The following is a 21107-nucleotide window of genomic DNA, read 5'->3' as shown; positions in this document are numbered from 1 at the left end:
CTCTGTCTCTCTCTCCCTCTCTTTGTCTCTCTAACTGTCTCTCTCCGCCTCTGTCGGGCTGTCCATATCTCTCACTGTCTACCTCTGCCTCTCTCTGTCTCTCTCTGTCTCTCCATGTCTCTGTCTGTCTCTCACTGTCTTTCTCTATCTCCCTCAGCCTCTCTCTGTCTCTCCTTGCCTCTCGCTGCCTCTCTCTCCCTTTCTCTCCCTCGCTCCTTCTCTTTCTCTCTCTGTCTCCCTCTGTCTCCCTCTGTCTCTCTCTGCCTCTCTCTGTCTTACCTCTGCCTCTCTTTATTTCTCTCTGCCTCTTTCCATCTCTCTGTGTCTTCCTCCGTCTCTCTCTGTCGCTCTCTGGCTCTCCCTGCCTCTCTCTGCCTCTCTCTATCTCTATCTGTCTGTCTGCGTCAGTCTTTGTATCTCTCTGTGCCTCTCCGTCCCTCTATGCCGCTCTCTGTCTGTCTCTCTCTATCTCCCTCTGCCGCTCTCTTTCTGTCTCTACCTCTCGCAGCTGCTCACTGTCTCTCTCTCCCTCTCATTGTCTCTCTGACTGTCTCTCTCCGCCTCTGTTGGCGTCTCCATATCTCTCTCTGTCTACCTCTGTCTCTGTCTGTCTCTCTCCATCTCTCTTTCTGTCTCCCTCTGTCACTCTTTGTCTCTGTCTGCCTCACTCTGTATGTCTCCCTCACTGTCCCTCGCCGTCCCTTTCTATCTCTCTCTGCCTCTCGCTGCCTCTCTCTTCCTTTTTCTCCCTCTCTCCTTCTCTTTCTCTCTCTGTCACCCTCTGCCTCTCTCTGTCTTACCTCTGCCTCTCTCTGTTTCTCTCTGCCTCTTTCCATCTCTCTCGGTCTCCCTCCGTCTCTCTCTGTGTCACTCTCTCTCTCTGTCTGCTTCACTCTGTACGTCTCCCTCACTGTCCCTCGCCGTCCCTTTCTGTCTCTCTCTGCCTCTCGCTGCCTCTGTCTGTCTCCCTCTGGTTCTCTCTGCCGCTCCGTGACTCTCTCTCAGCCTCTCACCATGTTCACTAGTCTCTCTCTGCTTCTCCCTTTCTCTCCTTGAATCTCTCTAACACTCTATGTCTGTCTCTGCCTCTGGCTGCTGTTCTCTGACTCTCTGTAGCTCTTTCTGTATCTCACTATCTCTCTTTGTCTCTCTCGCTTTTCTCTGCCTCTCTCTGTCTCTCTCTGTCTCTCCATGTCTCTCTCTGTCTTCCTCTGCCACTCGCTGCCTCTCTCTTTCTCTCTGCCTCTCTACGCCTCTCTCTGACTCTCTCTGCCTCTCTCGCTTTTCTCTGCCTCTCCCTGTCTCTCTCTGCCTCTCCCTGCCTCTCTCTTCTACTTTCCATGTCCCCTAGTGTCTCTCCGTCTCTCTGTCAGTCTCTCACTCTCTCTGTCTCTCTCTGTCGCTCTTTGCCTCTACCTGTCTCTCCCTACCTATTTCTGTCTTTCTCTGTCTCCCTCTGTCTCTCTCGCTTTTCTCTGCCTCTCTCTGTCTCTCTCTGCCTCTCCCTGTCTGTCTCTGCCTCTCTCCATGTTCACTAGTCTCTCTCTGCTTCGCCCTTTCTCTCCTTGAATCTCTCTAACACTCTCTATCTGTCTCTGCCTCTGGCTGCATTTCTCTGACTCTCTGTAGCTCTCTCTGTATCTCAGTGTCTCTCTTTGTCGCTCTCTGCTTTTCTCTGCTTCTCTCTGTCTCTCTCTGTCTGTCTCTGCCTCTCGCTGCCTCTCTCCGCCTCTCTCTGCCTCTCTCTGCTTCTCTCCGCCTCTCTCTGCCTCTCTCGCTTTTCTCTGCCTCTCACTGTCTCTCTCTGTCTCCATCTGTGTCTGTCTCTCTCACTGACTTTTTCTGTCTCCTTCTGGCTCTCTCTGTCACTCCCTGTCTCTCTCTCTCTGCCTCTCTCTGCCGCTCTGTCTCTCTCTGCCTCTCGCTGCCTCTCTCTTCCTTTCTCTCCCTCGCTCCTTCTCTTTCTCCCTCTGTCTCTCTCTGTGTCTCTCTGTCTTTCTCTGCCTCTCTCTGCCTCACCATATCTCTCTCTCTCTCCCTCTGTTTCTGTCTGCCTATCCCTGTCTCACTCTGTCTCTCGCTGTTTCTCTCTGTCGCTCTTTGCCTCTACCTGTCTCTCCCTACCTATTTCTGTCTTTCTCTGTCTCCCTCTGTCTCTCTCGCTTTTCTCTGCCTCTCTCCATCTCTATCAGTCTCTCTGCGTCTGTCTCTGTGGCTCTCTGTGCCTCTCCGTCCCTCGATGCCTCTCTCTGCCTGCCTCTGTCTCTCTCCCTCTCTGTCCCTCACGGCCTTTCCTTGTCTCTCTTTCCCTCTCTCCGCCTCGCTCTGCCTCTCTCTGCCTCTCTCTGTCTTACCTCTGGCACTGTCTGTTTCTCTCTGCCTCTTTCCATCTCTCTCTGTCTCCCTCCGCCTCACTCTGCCTCTCTCTGCTTCTCTTCATCACTCTCTCTCTCTCTCTACCTCAGTCTATCTCTTTTGGTCTTTCTGTGTCTCCCTCTGTCCCTCTCTGTCTCTGTCTGTCTCCCTCGCTGTCCCTTTCTGTCTCTCTCTGCCACTCGCTGCCTCTGTCTGTCTCCCTCTGGATCTCTCTGCCGCTCCGTGACCCTCTCTCAGCCTCTCTCCATGTTCACTAGTCTCTCTCTGCTTCGCCCTTTCTCTCCTTGAATCTCTCTAACACTATCTATCTGTCTCTGCCTCTGGCTGCATTTCTCTGACTCTCTGTAGCTCTTACTGTATCTCAGTGTCTCTCTTTGTCTCTCTCTGCTTTTCTCTGCCTCTCTCTGTCTCTCTCTGTGTGTCTCTGCCTCTTGCTGCATCTCTCCGCCTCTCTCTGTCTCTCTCTGTCTCTCTCTGCCTCTCTCTGCCTCTCAGTCTCTTTCTGCCTCGCTCTGTCTCTCTCTGCCACTTTACATGTCCCCCAGTGTCTCCCCGTCTCTCTGTCTGTCTCTCACTCTCTCTGTCTCTCTCTGTCGCTCTTTGCCTCTCTCTGCCACTCTCGCGTTTCTCTGCCTCTCTCTGTCTCTCTCTGTCTCCCTTTGACTCTGTCTGTCTCTCACTATCTTTCTCTGTCTCCTTCTGGCTCTCTCTGTCACTCCCTGTCTCTCTCTCTGCCTCTCTCTATCTCTATCTGTCTCTCTGCGTCTGTCTTTGTATCTCTCTGTGCCTCTCGGTCCCTCTATGCCGCTCTCTGTCTGTCTCTCTCTGCATTTCTCACTCTTTTTCCGTAGCTCTCTGCCTCTCCCTGCCTCTCTCTGCCTGCCTCTGTCTCTCTCCCTCTCTGTCCCTCTCGGCCTTTCCTTGTCTCTCTTTCCCTCTGTCCGCCTCGCTCTGCCTCTCTCTGCCTCTCTCTGTCTTACCTCTGGCACTGTCTGTTTCTCTCTGCCTCTTTCCATCTCTCTCTGTCTCCCTCCGCCTCCTCTGCCTCTCTCTGCTTCTCTTCATCACTCTCTCTCTCTCTACCTCAGTCTATCCCCTTTGGTCTTTCTGTGTCTCCCTCTGTCCCTCTCTGTCTCTGTCTGTCACCCTCGCTGTCCCTTTCTGTCTCTCTCTGCCTCTCGCTGCCTCTGTCTGTCTCCCTCTGGCTCTCTCTGCCCCTCCGTGACCCTCTCTCAGCCCCTCTCCATGTTCACTAGTCTCTCTCTGCTTCGCCCTTTCTCTCCTTGAATCTCTCTAACACTATCTATCTGTCTCTGCCTCTGGCTGCATTTCTCTGACTCTCTGTAGCTCTTACTGTATCTCAGTGTCTCTCTTTGTCTCTCTCTGCTTTTCTCTGCCTCTCTCTGTCTCTCTCTCTGTGTCTCTGCCTCTCACTGCCTCTCTCTTCCTTTCTCTCCCTCGCTCCTTCTCTTTCTCCCTCTGTCTCTCTCTGTGTCTCTCTGTCTTTCTCTGCCTCTCTCTGCCTCACCATATCTCTCTCTCTCTCCCTCTGTTTCTGTCTGCTTATCCCTGTCTCACTCTGTCTCTCTCTGTTTCTCTCTGTCACTCTCTGTCGCTCTTTGCCTCTACCTGTCTCTCCCTACCTATTTCTGTCTTTCTCTGTCTCCCTCCGTCTCTCTCGCTTTTCTCTGCCTCTCTCTGTCTCTCTCTGTCTCTCCATGTCTCTCTCTGCCTCTCTCTGTCTGTCTTTGCCTCTCGCTGCCTCTCTCCGCCTCTCTCTGCCTCGCGCTGCCTCTCTCGCTTTTCTCTGCCTCTCTCTGTCTCTCCCTGTCTCCCTCTGTGTCTCTCTGTCTCTCACTGACTTTCTCTGTCTCCTGGCTCTCTCTGTCACTCCCTGTCTCTCTCTCTGCCTCTCTCCATCTCTATCAGTCTCTCTGCGTCTGTCTCTCTGTGCCTCTCCGTCCCCTCTATGCCGCTCTCTGTCTGTCTCTCTCTATCTCCCTCTGCCTCTCTCTTTCTGTCTCTACCTCTCGCAGCTGCTCACTGTCTCTCTCTCCCTCTCATTGTCTCTCTGACTGTCTCTCTCCGCCTCTGTTGGCGTCTCCATAACTCTCTCTGTCTACCTCTGTCTCTGTCTGTCTCTCTCCATCTCTCTTTCTGTCTCCCTCTGTCACTCTTTGTCTCTGTCTGCCTCCCTCTGTATGTCTCCCTCACTGTCCCTCGCCGTCCCTTTCTATCTCTCTCTGCCTCTCGCTGCCTCTCTCTTCCTTTCTCTCCCTCTCTCCTTCTCTTTCTCTCTATGTCTCCCTCTGCCTCTCTCTGTCTTACCTCTGCCTCTCTCTGTTTCTCTCTGCCTCTTTCCATCTCTCTCGGTCTCCCTCCGTCTCTCTCTCTGTCACTCTCTCTCTCTGTCTGCTTCACTCTGTACGTCTCCCTCACTGTCCCTCGCCGTCCCTTTCTGTCTCTCTCTGCCTCTCGCTGCCTCTGTCTGTCTCCCTCTGGCTCTCTCTGCCGCTCCGTGACTCTCTCTCAGCCTCTCACCATGTTCACTAGTCTCTCTCTGCTTCTCCCTTTCTCTCCTTGAATCTCTCTAACACTCTATGTCTGTCTCTGCCTCTGGCTGCTGTTCTCTGACTCTCTGTAGCTCTTTCTGTATCTCACTATCTCTCTTTGTCTCTCTCGCTTTTCTCTGCCTCTCTCTGTCTCTCTCTGTCTCTCCATGTTTCTCTCTGTCTCTCTCTGCCTCTCTCTGTCTATCTCTGCCTCTCGCTGCCTCTCCCTTTCTCGCTGCCTCTCTCAGCCTCTCTCTGCCTTTCTCGCTTTTCTCTGCCTCTCTCTGTCTCCCTCTGCCTGTGTCTGTCTCTCACTGACATTCTCTGTCTCCTTCTGGCTCTCCCTGTCACTCCCTGACTCTCTCTCTCTGCCTCTCTCTATGTCTCTCCGTGCCTCTGCGTCCCTCTATGCCGCTCTCTGTCTGTCTCACTCTGCATTTCTCACTCTTTCTCTGTAGCTCTCTGCCTCTCCCTGCCTCTCTCTGCCTGCCTCTGTCTCTCTCCCTCTCTGTCCCTCTCGGCCTTTCCTTGTCTCTCTTTCCCTCTCTCCGCCTCGCTCTGCCTCTCTCTGCCTCTCTCTGTCTTACCTCTGGCACTGTCTGTTTCTCTCTGCCTCTTTCCATCTCTCTCTGTCTCCCTCCGCCTCACTCTGCCTCTCTCTGCTTCTCTTCATCACTCTCTCTCTCTCTCTACCTCAGTCTATCTCTTTTGGTCTTTCTGTGTCTCCCTCTGTCCCTCTCTGTCTCTGTCTGTCTCCCTCGCTGTCCCTTTCTGTCTCTCTCTGCCTCTCGCTGCCTCTGTCTGTCTCCCTCTGGATCTCTCTGCCCCTCCGTGACCCTCTCTCAGGCTCTCTCCATGTTCACTAGTCTCTCTCTGCTTCGCCCTTTCTCTCCTTGAATCTCTCTAACACTATCTATCTGTCTCTGCCTCTGGCTGCATTTCTCTGACTCTCTGTAGCTCTTACTGTATCTCAGTGTCTCTCTTTGTCTCTCTCTGCTTTTCTCTGCCTCTCTCTGTCTCTCTCTCTCTGTGTCTCTGCCTCTCGCTGCCTCTCTCTTCCTTTCTCTCCCTCGCTCCTTCTCTTTCTCCCTCTGTCTCTCTCTGTGTCTCTCTGTCTTTCTCTGCCTCTCTCTGCCTCACCATATCTCTCTCTCTCTCCCTCTGTTTCTGTCTGCCTATCCCTGTCTCACTCTGTCTCTCTCTGTTTCTCTCTGTCTCTCTCTGTCACTCTCTGACTCTCGCTGCCTCTCTCTTCCTTTCTCTCCCTCTCGCCTTCTCTTTCTCTCTCTGTCTCCCTCTGTCTCTCTCTGTGTCTCTCTGTCTCTCTCTGCCTCCCTCTGCCTCACCATATCTCTCTCTCTCTCTACCTCTGTCTCTGTCTGCCTATCCCTGTCTCACTTTGTCTCTCTCTGTTTCTCTCTGTCGCTCTCTGCCTCTGCCTGTCTCTCTCTGCCACTTTCCATGTCCCAAAGTGTCTCTCCGTCTCTCTGTCAGTCTCTCATTCTCTGTATCTCTCTGTCGCTCTTTGCCTCTACCTGTCTCTCCCTACCTATTTCTGTCTTTCTCTGTCTCCCTCTGTCTCTATCGCTTTTCTCTGCCTCTCTCTGTCTCTCCATGTCTCTCTCTGTCTCCCTCTGCCTCTCTCTATCTCTATCTGTCTCTCTGCGTCTGTCTCTGTGTCTCTCTGTGCCTCCCCGTCCCTCTATGCCGCTCTCTGACTGTCTCTCTCTATCTCCCTCTGCGTCTCTCTTTCTGTGTCTGCCTCTCGCAGCTGCTCTCTGTCTCTCTCTCCCTCTCTTTGTCTCTCTGACTATCTCTCTCCGCCTCTGTTGGCCTCTCCATATCTATCTCTGTCTACCTCTGTCTCTGTCTGTCTCTCTCCATGTCTGTTTCTGTCTCCCTCTGTCCCTCTCTGTCTCTGTCTGCCTCACTCTGTCTGTCTTCCTCACTGTCCCTCTACGTCCCGTTCTGTCTCTCGCTGCCTCTGTCAGTCTCCCTCTGTCTCTCTCTGCCCCTCCGTGACTCTCTCTCAGCCTCACCATGTTCACTAGTCTCTCTCTGCTTCTCCCTTTCACTCCTTGAATCTCTCTAACACTCTCTGTCTGTCTCTGACTCCGGCTGCTTTTCTCTGACTCTCTCTAGCTCTTTCTGTATCTCACTGTCTCTCTTTGTTTCTCTCTGCTTTTCTATGCCTCTCTTTGTCTCTCTCTGTCTCCCCATGTGTCTCTCTGTCTGTCTCTCACTGTCTTTCTCTATCTCCCTCAGCCTCTCTCTGTCTCTCTCTGCCTCTCACTGCCTCTCTCTTCCTTTATCTCCCTCGCTCCTTCTCTTTCGCTCTCTGTCTCCCTCTGTCTCTCTCTGTGTCTCTCTGTCTTTCTCTGCCTCTCTCTGCCTGCCTCTGTCTCTCTCCCTCTCTGTCCCTCACGGCCTTTCCTTGTCTCTCTTTCCCTCTCTCCGCCTCGCTCTGCCTCTCTCTGCCTCTCTCTGTCTTACCTCTGGCACTGTCTGTTTCTCTCTGCCTCTTTCCATCTCTCTCTGTCTCCCTCCGCCTCACTCTGCCTCTCTCTGCTTCTCTTCATCACTCTCTCTCTCTCTACCTCAGTCTATCTCTTTTGGTCTTTCTGTGTCTCCCTCTGTCCCTCTCTGTCTCTGTCTGTCTCCCTCGCTGTCCCTTTCTGTCTCTCTCTGCCTCTCGCTGCCTCTGTCTGTCTCCCTCTGGATCTCTCTGCCGCTCCGTGACCCTCTCTCAGCCTCTCTCCATGTTCACTAGTCTCTCTCTGCTTCGCCCTTTCTCTCCTTGAATCTCTCTAACACTATCTATCTGTATCTGCCTCTGGCTGCATTTCTCTGACTCTCTGTAGCTCTTACTGTATCTCAGTGTCTCTCTTTGTCTCTCTCTGCTTTTCTCTGCCTCTCTCTGTCTCTCTCTGTGTGTCTCTGCCTCTCGCTGCATCTCTCCGCCTCTCTCTGTCTCTCTCTGTCTCTCTCTGCCTCTCTCTGCCTCTCAGTCTCTTTCTGCCTCGCTCTGTCTCTCTCTGCCACTTTACATGTCCCCCAGTGTCTCCCCGTCTCTCTGTCTGTCTCTCACTCTCTCTGTTTCTCTCTGTCGCTCTTTGCCTCTCTCTGCCACTCTCGCGTTTCTCTGCCTCTCTCTGTCTCTCTCTGTCTCCCTTTGACTCTGTCTGTCTCTCACTATCTTTCTCTGTCTCCTTCTGGCTCTCTCTGTCACTCCCTGTCTCTCTCTCTGCCTCTCTCTATCTCTATCTGTCTCTCTGCGTCTGTCTTTGTATCTCTCTGTGCCTCTCGGTCCCTCTATGCCGCTCTCTGTCTGTCTCTCTCTATCTCCCTCTGCCTCTCTCTTTCTGTCTCTACCTCTCGCAGCTGCTCACTGTCTCTCCCTCCCTCTCTTTGTCTCTCTGATTGTCTCTCTCCGCCTCTGTTGGCATCTCCATATCTCTCTCTGTCTACCTCTGTCTCTGTCAGTCTCTCTCCTAGTCTCTTTCTGTCTCCCTCTGTCACTCTCTGTCTCTCTCTGCCTCACCCTGTCTCTCTCTGCCTCTCCCTGCCTGTCTCTTTCACTTTCCATGTCCCCCAGTGTCTTTCCGTGACTCCCTCTCAGCCTCTCACCATGTTCAGTAGTCTCTCTCTGCTTCTCCCTTTCTCTCCTTGAATCTCTCTAACACTCTATGTCTGTCTCTGCCTCTGGCTGCTGTTCTCTGACTCTCTGTAGCTCTTTCTGTATTTCACTATCTCTCTTTGTCTCTCTCGCTTTTCTCTGCCTCTCTCTGTCTCTCTCTGTCTCTCCATGTCTCTTCCTGTCTTCCTCTGCCACTCGCTGCCTCTCTCTTTCTCTCTGCCTCTCTACGCCTCTCTCTGACTCTCTCTGCCTCTCTCGCTTTTCTCTGCCTCTCCCTGTCTCTCTCTGCCTCTCCCTGCCTCTCTCTTCTACTTTCCATGTCCCCTAGTGTCTCTCCGTCTCTCTGTCAGTCTCTCACTCTCTCTGTCTCTCTCTGTCGCTCTTTGCCTCTACCTGTCTCTCCCTACCTATTTCTGTCTTTCTCTGTCTCCCTCTGTCTCTCTCGCTTTTCTCTGCCTCTCTCTGTCTCTCTCTGCCTCTCCCTGTCTGTCTCTGCCTCTCTCCATGTTCACTAGTCTCTCTCTGCTTCGCCCTTTCTCTCCTTGAATCTCTCTAACACTCTCTATCTGTCTCTGCCTCTGGCTGCATTTCTCTGACTCTCTGTAGCTCTCTCTGTATCTCAGTGTCTCTCTTTGTCGCTCTCTGCTTTTCTCTGCTTCTCTCTGTCTCTCTCTGTCTGTCTCTGCCTCTCGCTGCCTCTCTCCGCCTCTCTCTGCCTCTCTCTGCTTCTCTCCGCCTCTCTCTGCCTCTCTCGCTTTTCTCTGCCTCTCACTGTCTCTCTCTGTCTCCATCTGTGTCTGTCTCTCTCACTGACTTTTTCTGTCTCCTTCTGGCTCTCTCTGTCACTCCCTGTCTCTCTCTCTCTGCCTCTCTCTGCCGCTCTGTCTCTCTCTGCCTCTCGCTGCCTCTCTCTTCCTTTCTCTCCCTCGCTCCTTCTCTTTCTCCCTCTGTCTCTCTCTGTGTCTCTCTGTCTTTCTCTGCCTCTCTCTGCCTCACCATATCTCTCTCTCTCTCCCTCTGTTTCTGTCTGCCTATCCCTGTCTCACTCTGTCTCTCGCTGTTTCTCTCTGTCGCTCTTTGCCTCTACCTGTCTCTCCCTACCTATTTCTGTCTTTCTCTGTCTCCCTCTGTCTCTCTCGCTTTTCTCTGCCTCTCTCCATCTCTATCAGTCTCTCTGCGTCTGTCTCTGTGGCTCTCTGTGCCTCTCCGTCCCTCGATGCCTCTCTCTGCCTGCCTCTGTCTCTCTCCCTCTCTGTCCCTCACGGCCTTTCCTTGTCTCTCTTTCCCTCTCTCCGCCTCGCTCTGCCTCTCTCTGCCTCTCTCTGTCTTACCTCTGGCACTGTCTGTTTCTCTCTGCCTCTTTCCATCTCTCTCTGTCTCCCTCCGCCTCACTCTGCCTCTCTCTGCTTCTCTTCATCACTCTCTCTCTCTCTCTACCTCAGTCTATCTCTTTTGGTCTTTCTGTGTCTCCCTCTGTCCCTCTCTGTCTCTGTCTGTCTCCCTCGCTGTCCCTTTCTGTCTCTCTCTGCCACTCGCTGCCTCTGTCTGTCTCCCTCTGGATCTCTCTGCCGCTCCGTGACCCTCTCTCAGCCTCTCTCCATGTTCACTAGTCTCTCTCTGCTTCGCCCTTTCTCTCCTTGAATCTCTCTAACACTATCTATCTGTCTCTGCCTCTGGCTGCATTTCTCTGACTCTCTGTAGCTCTTACTGTATCTCAGTGTCTCTCTTTGTCTCTCTCTGCTTTTCTCTGCCTCTCTCTGTCTCTTTCTGTGTGTCTCTGCCTCTTGCTGCATCTCTCCGCCTCTCTCTGTCTCTCTCTGTCTCTCTCTGCCTCTCTCTGCCTCTCAGTCTCTTTCTGCCTCGCTCTGTCTCTCTCTGCCACTTTACATGTCCCCCAGTGTCTCCCCGTCTCTCTGTCTGTCTCTCACTCTCTCTGTCTCTCTCTGTCGCTCTTTGCCTCTCTCTGCCACTCTCGCGTTTCTCTGCCTCTCTCTGTCTCTCTCTGTCTCCCTTTGACTCTGTCTGTCTCTCACTATCTTTCTCTGTCTCCTTCTGGCTCTCTCTGTCACTCCCTGTCTCTCTCTCTGCCTCTCTCTATCTCTATCTGTCTCTCTGCGTCTGTCTTTGTATCTCTCTGTGCCTCTCGGTCCCTCTATGCCGCTCTCTGTCTGTCTCTCTCTGCATTTCTCACTCTTTTTCCGTAGCTCTCTGCCTCTCCCTGCCTCTCTCTGCCTGCCTCTGTCTCTCTCCCTCTCTGTCCCTCTCGGCCTTTCCTTGTCTCTCTTTCCCTCTGTCCGCCTCGCTCTGCCTCTCTCTGCCTCTCTCTGTCTTACCTCTGGCACTGTCTGTTTCTCTCTGCCTCTTTCCATCTCTCTCTGTCTCCCTCCGCCTCCTCTGCCTCTCTCTGCTTCTCTTCATCACTCTCTCTCTCTCTACCTCAGTCTATCCCCTTTGGTCTTTCTGTGTCTCCCTCTGTCCCTCTCTGTCTCTGTCTGTCACCCTCGCTGTCCCTTTCTGTCTCTCTCTGCCTCTCGCTGCCTCTGTCTGTCTCCCTCTGGCTCTCTCTGCCCCTCCGTGACCCTCTCTCAGCCCCTCTCCATGTTCACTAGTCTCTCTCTGCTTCGCCCTTTCTCTCCTTGAATCTCTCTAACACTATCTATCTGTCTCTGCCTCTGGCTGCATTTCTCTGACTCTCTGTAGCTCTTACTGTATCTCAGTGTCTCTCTTTGTCTCTCTCTGCTTTTCTCTGCCTCTCTCTGTCTCTCTCTCTGTGTCTCTGCCTCTCACTGCCTCTCTCTTCCTTTCTCTCCCTCGCTCCTTCTCTTTCTCCCTCTGTCTCTCTCTGTGTCTCTCTGTCTTTCTCTGCCTCTCTCTGCCTCACCATATCTCTCTCTCTCTCCCTCTGTTTCTGTCTGCTTATCCCTGTCTCACTCTGTCTCTCTCTGTTTCTCTCTGTCACTCTCTGTCGCTCTTTGCCTCTACCTGTCTCTCCCTACCTATTTCTGTCTTTCTCTGTCTCCCTCCGTCTCTCTCGCTTTTCTCTGCCTCTCTCTGTCTCTCTCTGTCTCTCCATGTCTCTCTCTGCCTCTCTCTGTCTGTCTTTGCCTCTCGCTGCCTCTCTCCGCCTCTCTCTGCCTCGCGCTGCCTCTCTCGCTTTTCTCTGCCTCTCTCTGTCTCTCCCTGTCTCCCTCTGTGTCTCTCTGTCTCTCACTGACTTTCTCTGTCTCCTGGCTCTCTCTGTCACTCCCTGTCTCTCTCTCTGCCTCTCTCCATCTCTATCAGTCTCTCTGCGTCTGTCTCTCTGTGCCTCTCCGTCCCCTCTATGCCGCTCTCTGTCTGTCTCTCTCTATCTCCCTCTGCCTCTCTCTTTCTGTCTCTACCTCTCGCAGCTGCTCACTGTCTCTCTCTCCCTCTCATTGTCTCTCTGACTGTCTCTCTCCGCCTCTGTTGGCGTCTCCATAACTCTCTCTGTCTACCTCTGTCTCTGTCTGTCTCTCTCCATCTCTCTTTCTGTCTCCCTCTGTCACTCTTTGTCTCTGTCTGCCTCCCTCTGTATGTCTCCCTCACTGTCCCTCGCCGTCCCTTTCTATCTCTCTCTGCCTCTCGCTGCCTCTCTCTTCCTTTCTCTCCCTCTCTCCTTCTCTTTCTCTCTATGTCTCCCTCTGCCTCTCTCTGTCTTACCTCTGCCTCTCTCTGTTTCTCTCTGCCTCTTTCCATCTCTCTCGGTCTCCCTCCGTCTCTCTCTCTGTCACTCTCTCTCTCTGTCTGCTTCACTCTGTACGTCTCCCTCACTGTCCCTCGCCGTCCCTTTCTGTCTCTCTCTGCCTCTCGCTGCCTCTGTCTGTCTCCCTCTGGCTCTCTCTGCCGCTCCGTGACTCTCTCTCAGCCTCTCACCATGTTCACTAGTCTCTCTCTGCTTCTCCCTTTCTCTCCTTGAATCTCTCTAACACTCTATGTCTGTCTCTGCCTCTGGCTGCTGTTCTCTGACTCTCTGTAGCTCTTTCTGTATCTCACTATCTCTCTTTGTCTCTCTCGCTTTTCTCTGCCTCTCTCTGTCTCTCTCTGTCTCTCCATGTTTCTCTCTGTCTCTCTCTGCCTCTCTCTGTCTATCTCTGCCTCTCGCTGCCTCTCCCTTTCTCGCTGCCTCTCTCAGCCTCTCTCTGCCTTTCTCGCTTTTCTCTGCCTCTCTCTGTCTCCCTCTGCCTGTGTCTGTCTCTCACTGACATTCTCTGTCTCCTTCTGGCTCTCCCTGTCACTCCCTGACTCTCTCTCTCTGCCTCTCTCTATGTCTCTCCGTGCCTCTGCGTCCCTCTATGCCGCTCTCTGTCTGTCTCACTCTGCATTTCTCACTCTTTCTCTGTAGCTCTCTGCCTCTCCCTGCCTCTCTCTGCCTGCCTCTGTCTCTCTCCCTCTCTGTCCCTCTCGGCCTTTCCTTGTCTCTCTTTCCCTCTCTCCGCCTCGCTCTGCCTCTCTCTGCCTCTCTCTGTCTTACCTCTGGCACTGTCTGTTTCTCTCTGCCTCTTTCCATCTCTCTCTGTCTCCCTCCGCCTCACTCTGCCTCTCTCTGCTTCTCTTCATCACTCTCTCTCTCTCTCTACCTCAGTCTATCTCTTTTGGTCTTTCTGTGTCTCCCTCTGTCCCTCTCTGTCTCTGTCTGTCTCCCTCGCTGTCCCTTTCTGTCTCTCTCTGCCTCTCGCTGCCTCTGTCTGTCTCCCTCTGGATCTCTCTGCCCCTCCGTGACCCTCTCTCAGGCTCTCTCCATGTTCACTAGTCTCTCTCTGCTTCGCCCTTTCTCTCCTTGAATCTCTCTAACACTATCTATCTGTCTCTGCCTCTGGCTGCATTTCTCTGACTCTCTGTAGCTCTTACTGTATCTCAGTGTCTCTCTTTGTCTCTCTCTGCTTTTCTCTGCCTCTCTCTGTCTCTCTCTCTCTGTGTCTCTGCCTCTCGCTGCCTCTCTCTTCCTTTCTCTCCCTCGCTCCTTCTCTTTCTCCCTCTGTCTCTCTCTGTGTCTCTCTGTCTTTCTCTGCCTCTCTCTGCCTCACCATATCTCTCTCTCTCTCCCTCTGTTTCTGTCTGCCTATCCCTGTCTCACTCTGTCTCTCTCTGTTTCTCTCTGTCTCTCTCTGTCACTCTCTGACTCTCGCTGCCTCTCTCTTCCTTTCTCTCCCTCTCGCCTTCTCTTTCTCTCTCTGTCTCCCTCTGTCTCTCTCTGTGTCTCTCTGTCTCTCTCTGCCTCCCTCTGCCTCACCATATCTCTCTCTCTCTCTACCTCTGTCTCTGTCTGCCTATCCCTGTCTCACTTTGTCTCTCTCTGTTTCTCTCTGTCGCTCTCTGCCTCTGCCTGTCTCTCTCTGCCACTTTCCATGTCCCAAAGTGTCTCTCCGTCTCTCTGTCAGTCTCTCATTCTCTGTATCTCTCTGTCGCTCTTTGCCTCTACCTGTCTCTCCCTACCTATTTCTGTCTTTCTCTGTCTCCCTCTGTCTCTATCGCTTTTCTCTGCCTCTCTCTGTCTCTCCATGTCTCTCTCTGTCTCCCTCTGCCTCTCTCTATCTCTATCTGTCTCTCTGCGTCTGTCTCTGTGTCTCTCTGTGCCTCCCCGTCCCTCTATGCCGCTCTCTGACTGTCTCTCTCTATCTCCCTCTGCGTCTCTCTTTCTATGTCTGCCTCTCGCAGCTGCTCTCTGTCTCTCTCTCCCTCTCTTTGTCTCTCTGACTATCTCTCTCCGCCTCTGTTGGCCTCTCCATATCTATCTCTGTCTACCTCTGTCTCTGTCTGTCTCTCTCCATGTCTGTTTCTGTCTCCCTCTGTCCCTCTCTGTCTCTGTCTGCCTCACTCTGTCTGTCTTCCTCACTGTCCCTCTACGTCCCGTTCTGTCTCTCGCTGCCTCTGTCAGTCTCCCTCTGTCTCTCTCTGCCCCTCCGTGACTCTCTCTCAGCCTCACCATGTTCACTAGTCTCTCTCTGCTTCTCCCTTTCACTCCTTGAATCTCTCTAACACTCTCTGTCTGTCTCTGACTCCGGCTGCTTTTCTCTGACTCTCTCTAGCTCTTTCTGTATCTCACTGTCTCTCTTTGTTTCTCTCTGCTTTTCTATGCCTCTCTTTGTCTCTCTCTGTCTCCCCATGTGTCTCTCTGTCTGTCTCTCACTGTCTTTCTCTATCTCCCTCAGCCTCTCTCTGTCTCTCTCTGCCTCTCACTGCCTCTCTCTTCCTTTATCTCCCTCGCTCCTTCTCTTTCGCTCTCTGTCTCCCTCTGTCTCTCTCTGTGTCTCTCTGTCTTTCTCTGCCTCTCTCTGCCTGCCTCTGTCTCTCTCCCTCTCTGTCCCTCACGGCCTTTCCTTGTCTCTCTTTCCCTCTCTCCGCCTCGCTCTGCCTCTCTCTGCCTCTCTCTGTCTTACCTCTGGCACTGTCTGTTTCTCTCTGCCTCTTTCCATCTCTCTCTGTCTCCCTCCGCCTCACTCTGCCTCTCTCTGCTTCTCTTCATCACTCTCTCTCTCTCTCTACCTCAGTCTATCTCTTTTGGTCTTTCTGTGTCTCCCTCTGTCCCTCTCTGTCTCTGTCTGTCTCCCTCGCTGTCCCTTTCTGTCTCTCTCTGCCTCTCGCTGCCTCTGTCTGTCTCCCTCTGGATCTCTCTGCCGCTCCGTGACCCTCTCTCAGCCTCTCTCCATGTTCACTAGTCTCTCTCTGCTTCGCCCTTTCTCTCCTTGAATCTCTCTAACACTATCTATCTGTATCTGCCTCTGGCTGCATTTCTCTGACTCTCTGTAGCTCTTACTGTATCTCAGTGTCTCTCTTTGTCTCTCTCTGCTTTTCTCTGCCTCTCTCTGTCTCTCTCTGCCTCTCTCTGCCTCTCAGTCTCTTTCTGCCTCGCTCTGTCTCTCTCTGCCACTTTACATGTCCCCCAGTGTCTCCCCGTCTCTCTGTCTGTCTCTCACTCTCTCTGTTTCTCTCTGTCGCTCTTTGCCTCTCTCTGCCACTCTCGCGTTTCTCTGCCTCTCTCTGTCTCTCTCTGTCTCCCTTTGACTCTGTCTGTCTCTCACTATCTTTCTCTGTCTCCTTCTGGCTCTCTCTGTCACTCCCTGTCTCTCTCTCTGCCTCTCTCTATCTCTATCTGTCTCTCTGCGTCTGTCTTTGTATCTCTCTGTGCCTCTCGGTCCCTCTATGCCGCTCTCTGTCTGTCTCTCTCTATCTCCCTCTGCCTCTCTCTTTCTGTCTCTACCTCTCGCAGCTGCTCACTGTCTCTCCCTCCCTCTCTTTGTCTCTCTGATTGTCTCTCTCCGCCTCTGTTGGCATCTCCATATCTCTCTCTGTCTACCTCTGTCTCTGTCAGTCTCTCTCCTAGTCTCTTTCTGTCTCCCTCTGTCACTCTCTGTCTCTCTCTGCCTCACCCTGTCTCTCTCTGCCTCTCCCTGCCTGTCTCTTTCACTTTCCATGTCCCCCAGTGTCTTTCCGTGACTCCCTCTCAGCCTCTCACCATGTTCAGTAGTCTCTCTCTGCTTCTCCCTTTCTCTCCTTGAATCTCTCTAACACTCTATGTCTGTCTCTGCCTCTGGCTGCTGTTCTCTGACTCTCTGTAGCTCTTTCTGTATTTCACTATCTCTCTTTGTCTCTCTCGCTTTTCTCTGCCTCTCTCTGTCTCTCTCTGTCTCTCCATGTCTCTTCCTGTCTTCCTCTGCCACTCGCTGCCTCTCTCTTTCTCTCTGCCTCTCTACGCCTCTCTCTGGCTCTCTCTGCCTCTCTCTGTCTCCCTGTGTCTCTGTCTGTCTCTCACTGACTTTCTCTGTCTCCTTCTCGCTCTCTCTGCCTCTCCCTGTCTCTCTCTGCCTCTCCCTGCCTCTCTCTTCTACTTTCCATGTCCCCCAGTGTCTCTCCGTCTCTCTGTCAGTCTCTCACTCTCTCTGTCTCTCTCTGTCGCTCTTTGCCTCTACCTGTCTCTCCCTACCTATTTCTGTCTTTCTCTGTCTCCCTCTGGCTCTCTCTGCCGCTCCGTGACTCTCTCTCAGCCTCTCTCCATGTTCACTAGTCTCTCGCTGCTTCGCCCTTTCTCTCCTTGAATCTCTCTAACACTCTCTATCTGTCTCTGCCTCTGGCTGCATTTCTCTGACTCTCTGTAGCTCTCTCTGTATCTCAGTGTCTCTCTTTGTCGCTCTCTGCTTATCTCTGCTTCTCTCTGTCTCTCTCTGTCTGTCTCTGCCTCTCGCTGCCTCTCTCTTTCTCGCTGCCTCTCTCCGCCTCTCTCTGCCTCTCTCTGCTTCTCTGCGCCTCTCTCTGCCACTCTCTGCCTCTCTCGCTTTTCTCTGCCTCTCACTGTCTCTCTCTGTCTCCCTCTGTGTCTGTCTCTCTCACTGACTTTTTCTGTCTCCTTCTAGCTCTCTCTGTCACTCCCTGTCTCTCTCTCTCTGCCTCTCTCTGCCTCTCCCTGTCTCTCTCTGCCACTTTCCATGTCCCCCAGTGTCTCTCCGTCTCTCTGTCAGTCTCTCACTCTCTCTCTCTCTCTCTGTCGCTCTTTGCCTCTACCTGTCTCTCCCCAGCTATTTCTGTCTTTCTCTGTCTCCCTCTGTCTCTCTCGCTTTTCTCTGCCTCTCTCTGTCTCTCTCTATCTCTCCATGTTTCTCTCTGTCTCTCTCTGTCTATCTCTGCCTCTCGCTGCCTCTCCCTTTCTCGCTGCCTCTCTCAGCCTCTCTCTGCCTCTCTCTGCCTCTCTCGCTTTTCTCTGCCTCTCTCTGTCTCCCTCTGCCTGTGTCTGTCTCTCACTGACATTCTCTGTCTCCTTCTGGCTCTCCCTGTCACTCCCTGACTCTCTCTCTCTGCCTCTCTCTATGTCTCTCTGTGCCTCTGCGTCCCTCTATGCCGCTCTCTGTCTATCTCACTCTGCATTTCTCACTCTTTCTCCGTAGCTCTCTGCCTCTCCCTGCCTCTCTCTGCCTGCCTCTGTCTCTCTCCCTCTCTGTCCCTCTCGGCCTTTCCCTGTCTCTCTTTCCCTCTCTCCGCCTCGCTCTGCCTCTCTCTATGTCTCTCTGTGCCTCTGCGTCCCTCTATGCCGCTCACTGTCTGTCTCTCTCTGCATTTCTCACTCTTTTTCCGTAGCTCTCTGCCTCTCCCTGCCTCTCTCTGCCTGCCTCTGTCTCTCTCCCTCTCTGTCCCTCTCGGCCTTTCCTTGTCTCCCTTTCCCTCTCTCCGCCTCGCTCTGCCTCTCTCTGCCTCTCTCTGTCTTACCTCTGGCACTGTCTGTTTCTCTCTGCCTCTTTCAATCTCTCTCTGTCTCCCTCCGCCTCACTCTGCCGCTCTCTGCTTCTCTTCATCACTCTCTCTCTCTCTCTCTCTACCTCAGTCTATCTCTTTTGGTCTTTCTGTGTCTCCCTCTGTCCCTCTCTGTCTCTGTCTGTCTCCCTCGCTGTCCCTTTCTGTCTCTCTCTGCCTCTCGCTGCCTCTGTCTGTCTCCCTCTGGATCTCTCTGCCCCTCCGTGACCCTCTCTCAGCCTCTCTCCATGTTCACTAGTCTCTCTCTGCTTCGCCCTTTCTCTCCTTGAATCTCTCTAACACTATCTATCTGTCTCTGCCTCTGGCTGCATTTCTCTGACTCTCTGTAGCTCTTACTGTATCTCAGTGTCTCTCTTTGTCTCTCTCTGCTTTTCTCTGCCTCTCTCTGTCTCTCTCTCTCTGTGTCTCTGCCTCTCGCTGCCTCTCTCTTCCTTTCTCTCCCTCGCTCCTTCTCTTTCTCCCTCTGTCTCTCTCTGTGTCTCTCTGTCTTTCTCTGCCTCTCTCTGCCTCACCATATCTCTCTCTCTCTCCATCTGTTTCTCTCTGCCTAACCCTGTCTCACTCTGTCTCTCTCTGTTTCTCTCTGTCTCTCTCTGTCGCTCTTTGCCTCTACCTGTCTCTCCCTACCTATTTCTGTCTTTCTCTGTCTCCCTCTGTCTCTCTCGCTTTTCTCTGCCTCTCTCTGTCTCTCTCTGTCTCTCCATGTCTCTCTCTGCCTCTCTCTGTCTGTCTTTGCCTCTCGCTGCCTCTCTCCGCCTCTCTCTGCCGCGCGCTGCCTCTCTCGCTTTTCTCTGCCTCTCTCTGTCTCTCCCTGTCTCCCTCTGTGTCTCTCTGTCTCTCACTATCTTTCTCTGTCTCCTTCTGGCTCTCTCTGTCACTCCCTGTCTCTCTCTCTGCCTCTCTCTATCTCTATCTGTCTCTCTGCGTCTGTCTTTGTATCTCTCTGTGCCTCTCGGTCCCTCTATGCCGCTCTCTGTGTGTCTCTCTCTATCTCCCTCTGCCTCTCTCTTTCTGTCTCTACCTCTCGCAGCTGCTCACTGTCTCTCCCTCCCTCTCTTTGTCTCTCTGATTGTCTCTCTCCGCCTCTGTTGGCATCTCCATATCTCTCTCTGTCTACCTCTGTCTCTGTCTGTCTCTCTCCTAGTCTCTTTCTGTCTCCCTCTGCCTCTCTCTTTCTGTCTCTACCTCTCGCAGCTGCTCACTGTCTCTCTCTCCCTCTCATTGTCTCTCTGACTGTCTCTCTCCGCCTCTGGTGGCGTCTCCATATCTCTCTCTGTCTACCTCTGTCTCTGTCTGTCTCTCTCCATCTCTCTTTCTGTCTCCCTCTGTCACTCTTTGTCTCTGTCTGCCTCACTCTGTATGTCTCCCTCACTGTCCCTCGCCGTCCCTTTCTATCTCTCTCTGCCTCTCGCTGACTCTCTCTTCCTTTCTCTCCCTCTCTCCTTCTCTTTCTCTCTCTGTCTCCCTCTGCCTCTCTCTGTCTTACCTCTGCCTCTCTCTGTTTCTCTCTGCCTCTTTCCATCTCTCTCGGTCTCCCTCCGTCTCTCTCTCTGTCACTCTCTCTCTCTGTCTGCTTCACTCTGTACGTCTCCCTCACTGTCCCTCGCCGTCCCTTTCTGTCTCTCTCTGCCTCTCGCTGCCTCTGTCTGTCTCCCTCTGGCTCTCTCTGCCGCTCCGTGACTCTCTCTCAGCCTCTCACCATGTTCACTAGTCTCTCTCTGCTTCTCCCTTTCTCTCCTTGAATCTCTCTAACACTCTATGTCTGTCTCTGCCTCTGGCTGCTGTTCTCTGACTCTCTGTAGCTCTTTCTGTATCTCACTATCTCTCTTTGTCTCTCTCGCTTTTCTCTGCCTCTCTCTGTCTCTCTCTGCCTCTCCCTGTCTGTCTCTGCCTCTCTCCATGTTCACTAGTCTCTCTCTGCTTCGCCCTTTCTCTCCTTGAATCTCTCTAACACTCTCTATCTGTCTCTGCCTCTGGCTGCATTTCTCTGACTCTCTGTAGCTCTCTCTGTATCTCAGTGTCTCTCTTTGTCGCTCTCTGCTTTTCTCTGCTTCTCTCTGTCTCTCTCTGTCTGTCTCTGCCTCTCGCTGCCTCTCTCTTTCTCGCTGCCTCTCTCCGCCTCTCTCTGCCTCTCTCTGCTTCTCTCCGCCTCTCTCTGCCTCTCTCTGCCTCTCTCGCTTTTCTCTGCCTCTCACTGTCTCTCTCTGTCTCCCTCTGTGTCTGTCTCTCTCACTGACTTTTTCTGTCTCCTTCTAGCTCTCTCTGTCACTCCCTGTCTCTCTCTCTCTGCCTCTCTCTGCCGCTCTGCCTCTCCCTGTCTCTCTCTGCCACTTTCCATGTCCCCCAGTGTCTCTCCGTCTCTCTGTCAGTCTCTCACTCTCTCTCTCTCTCTCTCTCTCTCTCTCTCTCTCTGTCGCTCTTTGCCTCTACCTGTCTCTCCCTACCTATTTCTGTATTTCTCTGTCTCCCTCTGTCTCTCTCGCTTTTCTCTGCCTCTCTCTGTCTCTCTCTGTCTTACCTCTGGCACTGTCTGTTTCTCTCTGCCTCTTTCCATCTCTCTCTGTCTCCCTCCGTCTCACTCTGCCTCTCTCTGCTTCTATTCATCTCTCTCTCTCTCTCTACCTCAGTCTATCTCTTTTGGTCTTTCTGTGTCTCCCTCTGTCCCTCTCTGTCTCTGTCTGTCTCCCTCTGGCTCTCTCTGCCCCTCCGTGACCCTCTCTCAGCCTCTCTCCATGTTCACTAGTCTCTCTCTGCTTCGCCCTTTCTCTCCTTGAATCTCTTTAACACTATCTATCTGTCTCTGCCTCTGGCTGCATTTCTCTGACTCTCTGTAGCTCTTACTGTATCTCAGTGTCTCTCTTTGTCTCTCTCTGCTTTTCTCTGCCTCTCTCTGTCTCTCTCTGTGTGTCTCTGCCTCTCGCTGCCTCTCTCTTCCTTTCTCTCCCTCGCTCCTTCTCTTTCTCCCTCTGTCTCTCTCTGTGTCTCTCTGTCTTTCTCTGCCTCTCTCTGCCTCACCATATCTCTCTCTCTCTCCCTCTGTTTCTGTCTGCCTATCCCTGTCTCACTCTGTCTCTCGCTGTTTCTCTCTGTCGCTCTTTGCCTCTACCTGTCTCTCCCTACCTATTTCTGTCTTTCTCGGTCTCCCTCTGTCTCTCTCGCTTTTCTCTGCCTCTCTCCATCTCTATCAGTCTCTCTGCGTCTGTCTCTGTGGCTCTCTGTGCCTCTCCGTCCCTCGATGCCTCTCTCTGCCTGCCTCTGTCTCTCTCCCTCTCTGTCCCTCA

Source organism: Diachasmimorpha longicaudata, unplaced genomic scaffold, assembly GCF_034640455.1.
Source record: "Diachasmimorpha longicaudata isolate KC_UGA_2023 unplaced genomic scaffold, iyDiaLong2 ctg00000061.1, whole genome shotgun sequence".
NCBI classification, from domain to species: Eukaryota; Metazoa; Arthropoda; class Insecta; order Hymenoptera; family Braconidae; genus Diachasmimorpha; species Diachasmimorpha longicaudata.
The sequence above is the reverse complement of the archived record's forward strand: the minus strand, read 5'-3'. Positions refer to the sequence as shown.